This window comes from Oryx dammah, unplaced genomic scaffold, assembly GCF_014754425.2.
Source record: "Oryx dammah isolate SB20612 unplaced genomic scaffold, SCBI_Odam_1.1 HiC_scaffold_17, whole genome shotgun sequence".
NCBI classification, from domain to species: domain Eukaryota; kingdom Metazoa; phylum Chordata; class Mammalia; order Artiodactyla; family Bovidae; genus Oryx; species Oryx dammah.
The window spans coordinates 76,447,630-76,453,610 of record NW_024070201.1 but is presented as its reverse complement, the minus strand read 5'-3'; the positions used below and the strand labels follow the sequence as shown (position 1 = coordinate 76,453,610).

Sequence of the window (5,981 nt, the reverse complement as noted above, 5' to 3'; positions counted from 1 at the left end):
CAGATAGAGAAAGCTGTCTCCAGTCTTTGCCCACAAACCCCCTTTACATAGAAAACCCTTCTCAATGTGACTACTTCTCCTTCCAATCTTTGTATGCAGCTTGCCTGCCACTGCCCCTTGATCAGTACTTCCCTTCTTCCATTTATCATAATTTGCTGATATGTGTCCATATTATATTATATTATAAATATTTATGTATACATAAGGAAAGGAAGTATTTCTATTTTATTTAGCATTATGTTCTATAATCATTCAATAATACATAGTGAATGAATGAGTTTATTTATTCATTCACATTTGACCAAATCTTCTGCTTCTGACCATTGCTATCCTCCTGTCCACACAATCAGCCTAGGGCCACCAGAAATAAGCCTATAGTCAGATAAAATCAGATTTACTGATCCACTGTAAAGAAGAATACCATACACCAGGATTTAGGGGAAAGAGTAGGGTGAAAGTAAAAGTTAAATGAAGAAATATTTGATAGATTCATTTCATAGCAGGGCTGTGTGTAATGGGGTCAAAATCCGGTTTAAACCACAAAGTACCTACAGGGTCTTTGTTCCTTGGAAACTACAAAATTAAGATAGATGTGAAATGTGGCATCCAAAAACCCTTATCTGAAGTTCTGCATCTGAGCTGAAAATTGAGAATTCTTCTATCAAGGCCCTTTACATACTTCATGTATAGTTAAGATAGCCAAAGTTAAGATAATTCACCTTATTTATATGATTTAAAGAAATCACCTACAGAGAGTCTATGATTTTAGAGAAACAAGATTTTTCAGGGAGTAAGAAAAGAGTAGCCATTCAATAAAGGGTGTTGCTTTGACACATGGAGGCTGTGGTTTGTCCTTGGGGGAGCCATGATGCTTGTTGAGTTTGCAGCTGGAATGATGTGGCTTGTATGAGTCGGCAGGGCAGATATTGACCGTCAGAGCTACTTTTCACTCTATCACTTCATGTTCAGAAGTCAGTCATCTTATAATGACAGCTGACATCGTGTCCCATTGAGTGCTCTTCATGTCCTCTGTTTTGCCAGAGCTCTTCTTAGAGCCCCTTTTACATCTTGGTTCCTTAGGCTATAGATCAAGGGGTTGAGCATGGGTGTGATTACAGTGTAGAACACTGCAATAATCTTGCCCCCAGCCCTGGAGGTCTTTGACTGGGGTCTCATGTACATAAAGATACCAGTTCCATAGAATAAGGCTACCACGGTCAGATGGGAAGCACAGGTGGAGAGAGCCTTGTGCCTTCCAGAGACTGACCGCATCCTGAGAACCGTCAGAAGGATTGGGGCGTAGGAAACAACAATGAGGAGAAAAGGAATGAATACAATGACGACATGAAGACGGAAACAACCATCTCGGTAACTGAGGTGTCAGTGCAAGCCAACCTCAGGATGGAAGGAACCTCACAGAAGAAGTGATCCAGGACATTGGGCCCACAGTAGGGTAGACTCAAGGTGAAGATGTTGATGACCGTGGAACTCAGGAAACTGCGGGCCCAAGAAATGCCTGCCAACTGGACACAGGTGCTTTGGTTCATAATGACTGTGTAGTGAAGAGGGTGGCAGATGGCCACGTATCTGTTGTAAGCCATGACTCCAAGGAGAACGCACTCAGTCATTCCCAAGGAGAGGGAGAAGTACATCTGAGTAGCACATCTAGGAAACGGGATGGTCTTCTTTCTACCCACCATGTTGGACAGCATTTGTGGGACATCAGTGGATGTGTAGCAGATATCCAGAAAGGATAAATTAGTGAGGAAGAAGTACATTGGAGTTTGGAGACGTGTTTCTATCTGGATGATAGTGATAATAATAATATTTCCCACCACGGTTAATAAATAGAAGAACAAGAAAATAATAAAAAGAATGAGCTACATCTTTGGCTGTGATGAGAGCCCCAGGAACACAAATTCGGTCACAGTGAAGTTTGTTGTTATCATATTCATTTTGGAGGCCACCTCTCTTTCATAAAACCGTCCACTCACCTGAAGAAGAAATCAAATGCCTTCTAGGTCCCAATGTTTGAAATTTAGGACGTAAGAAGGACAGCAAGGAGAAGTCTTGGTCTGATGATATATCTTGAGTATCTGAGTTGTATTACAAGTGGAAAGCATTTCTTCTGCTTTCAAAGGAAATATTTCAAGAGAATAGTCAAATTCAAACACTGATGAAGTGAAATAGATATTCTTGTCTTTTCTCTAAGGGTGTGTGCTTTTGGCTGTTCATAATCTTTCCAAGGCTTACTCGGGCTCAGTGGTAAAGAATCTGCCAGCAATGCAGAAGACATAGGAGACACATGTTCCATCCCTGGGTCAGGAAGATTCCTGGAGGAGGGCACAGCCAGTATTCTTGCCTGGAGAATCCCATGGACAGAGGAGCCTGGTTGGCTACAGTCTAGAGGGTCACAAAGAGTCAGACAGGACTAAAGTGACTGAGCATGTACGCATGCAATCTTTCCAAATTATACTCATTCTTCAAAACCTTACTTATGCTTCTCTCTTCAAATAGATCTAGTTATGTCTGTGTTCTGCACCTAGCAATAGCATGTTGTAGCACTCAAGTAAAAAGCAATAAAGGGCTTTGCTTCATGTGCTACCCGCTAACCTTAAAGTAAAAGCCAGAACGGCAGCCTGTGTATCTTCTGTATCACCTTGATGCAGCTTTCTAGTGATTAGAAACTCTGATACCCTAAGAACAGAGCGTGCACACAATCACAAAACCAGTGATGGATCACCCTAATCACCAGTTCTCCCAGCTTCACAACTTTCATGTTTTAATGGTTTTATTATATATATATATATATACACACATACATACACACTATATATATATATATATACACACACAATAAGAATAATGATAGAACCAATTTTTTGAGGATTAAATAATGTGTATAAAGAGTTTGAAACAATGTTTACTGTCGGGAGCCAGCGTGAGGAATCCCACCCATGACAAGGTCATGTGGCAGAGGCCTGATGGGCTAGGCGAGTCAAGCCTCAAGTTTTCCCCCTGGTATTTCCTGAGCATGTACCCCCAAAATAAGAATCTGCCTGCCTTGTACTTTTCCACTCTTCTGACACACTCTGGAAAAAGTTAACTCAGGGCTTTAGTCTTCTGCATTTGAAAGGGTGTTTCAACCCAAAAACCCCTCTGATGACTTTCTAGCCTGCCTGCAGGACTCGTACAGCTACGCATGTGATTGTTTGCAGCCTTCCGACTACAGGAAGCACAGGAAGCTTAAAACATCCTAGGAATGTAGGGGCTTCTGAGGAGTCAAAATCATTAGAATAGGACTGATTAAAGGTTTCGTTTGTTGAGCCAATACTTGCTGCCAAATTTTCATATCTTTTATTTGTAGATATAGTTGGTATATAGAAAAACAGGTAGTAGACCTGGTATTAGCAACATTAGATCTTTAAGTACTTTCTTTGTTATAACCCACTGCACCTTTGTTCTACAGGAATGTAACTTTATTTAGTACTTTGAGGGTGATGCAGAGTAAAGAAAAAGCACTTCTAGGGAAAAGGAGTTTTCTGGTTGATAGACAATTATCCAGGAAGAGAGCCATAAAAATGTTAACAGGCCTCTTGGCCAGAAGATAATGTAAACCACCTGAGACCTTTTATATACGGGAAGATATGCAAAAAGAAAGCCTGGTCTCAATGAGGGTCAGGACTGCTGCCCCTGCATAACTCTGCATATTCCATTATTTATGTACAACTTGGGGTATATAAGCTGATTTTGAAAATAAAGTCTTGAGTCTTGCACCGATGCTGGGCTCTCCATGTCGTTCTTTTCTCCCCTTTTTTGACTGAATTCCCATCTGGAGCGGGGAGGCTCACCATGTCTACTTACTTGCCCTGGCTTCTAAGACTCACACGAAAGGGAGCCTAAGGTGGGGCACCCTTCAATATTCAAGTGGGCACCAGTGGCCTAACGTAGATGGTGCAAACCTCTTGTCTTGAGGTTTTATTAGTTTTCCCCATAAACCAAGTTATTCAGCATCTTCTTCTCCACCTAGATTTCCTACTATACTATTTCTTCCTAATCTAATCTTATATTTCTAAATAAATGTTTTCCTCACCTATCTGTCTCCCCTTTGAATCACCCTGGATCCACCAGGGCTGGACCCACGCAGTTTACATGTAAAAATTATTCACAAATAATACTATTATTAATAGCCCTAATAACATACAGTGTTCCTGCATTTATCCAGAATTTATTTCTTTAATAAAACATTTCAGAGAAATAATAGCATTAAAAAGGATCCAGACAAGTTAAACTTACTTGGTTGATTCACTGAGAGTTCCTTAGCTTCTATGCCTTGTGTTTACCTATTCTTAGTTTATTCACAGAGTTATCAATAGTGTGTGTGGTTAACTGATTAGCAGCAGTTCAAAAGCAGGGAGTTAGAAAGGTATGGAGTAATGAAGGGTCCTAGAGGTGGGCACAGTTACAATATCAAGAAGGTGCCAGTTATTCATCTACTCATTCTTCATTCTTTGTTTTAAATATAAATTTATTTATTTTAATTGGAGGTTGATTACTTTACAATATTGTATATTGCCATACTTCATTCTTTATTTTTCTTTCTTTTTCCTTTGAAATCTGTCTTTTCAATAATCTAGTATGTACAAGATGCTAGGCTTGCTCTGATAAACACAGCAGACATTTTGATACTCTCATAAACCCTACTGTCCATATAAAGTTGAGATGAAGGAAACAAATTGATTCCCAAGAAAGTGAGGAATCTTCATAAATGTCCCAAGAAGACATTTATGAACCAAGTAGTTGCAGATCATGAAAAAGACTACTTTATGCAAAACATCATTTTCAAATAATATTAATATGCATGTGATACATTTTAGACACTCATCTTATATTTTGATTTAAATCAAAGCTTTTAAAATCAAACAACTCAGTGAGCTGATAAACCAAATGATCTAAAATATGAAGTCCAGAGATAAAGCAAAGATGGGTCTGGACAGAGGCCTTCCAGACTCTTCAAACAACAGTCAGAAAGTCCTTCTGAAAATGAGCCATTCTGGTAATGTTAAGAAGTGACTGGCAAGATAGCAAAGGATATGCAGAATGAGTTTCTCAGTTGACAGCGAGCTGGCACACGGTGAGCAGAGTCCACCACTGGAGAGTTGAGATCACAGGCCTGGCTCCGCTTTTCACCAGCTGGGAGGCCTTGCTTGCACAATTCAGACCACCAGTCTGTGCTTAACTTTACTTACCTGAAGGACAGACGCAAGAGTGGGCATTCTCATAGAGTTGATGGACCAAGTGAATGAGATAATACATGTGAAGCACCTAGAGCAGAGTTAGCCATATCTTGTAAGGATTCAAGGTATATTAACTCCATCATTATTTTATATACATATATATGCGATCCTCATTAGGGGATCTTTGTTAAGCGCCCAAGACAGGAATTATGAGCACTCCTAATCTCTGTGCCACATGATAGATAAACTAAGTCTTTTAAGAATAGAAACAAGGGAATGGCTACCTAATCCAGTATTCTTGCCTGGTGAATTCCAGCCTGGAGGGCTACAATTGGTGGGTCACCAAGAGTCAGACATAATTGAGCAACTGAGCACACACACACACACACACACACACACACTGAGGCAATTAAATCACTTTTCTAGCTGAACCCAACCCCTAGAAAAAAAAATTTTCTATATGGAAAAGAAGAAAACAATCATTTAAGAAAGTGACATTGAGTGTTACCTATTATATTTCTCTATTACATGACAAACTGTTTAAGTACTTTGCTGATAGTAAATCATATGTTCACAACTCCAATAGAATTTATGTCCATTTTAAATATGAGAAAATTGATGGTCAGAGAGTATACAACTATCCCAAAGATAGGATATTTAACAAAACATAAATTTATACTTGAGTTTACCTAAGTCCAAAATGCCCTTTAGTTAAATAATTTATTGCTTTATTTTACTATTATT

The 5,981-nt window shown here is 39.3% G+C and overlaps 1 pseudogene; it reads right to left on the bottom strand.

The window, feature by feature from the left end:
- Positions 1–1,020: 1,020 nt before the first annotated feature.
- On the bottom strand, positions 1,021–1,955 carry LOC120877018 (annotated as a pseudogene).
- Positions 1,956–5,981: the final 4,026 nt, after the last annotated feature.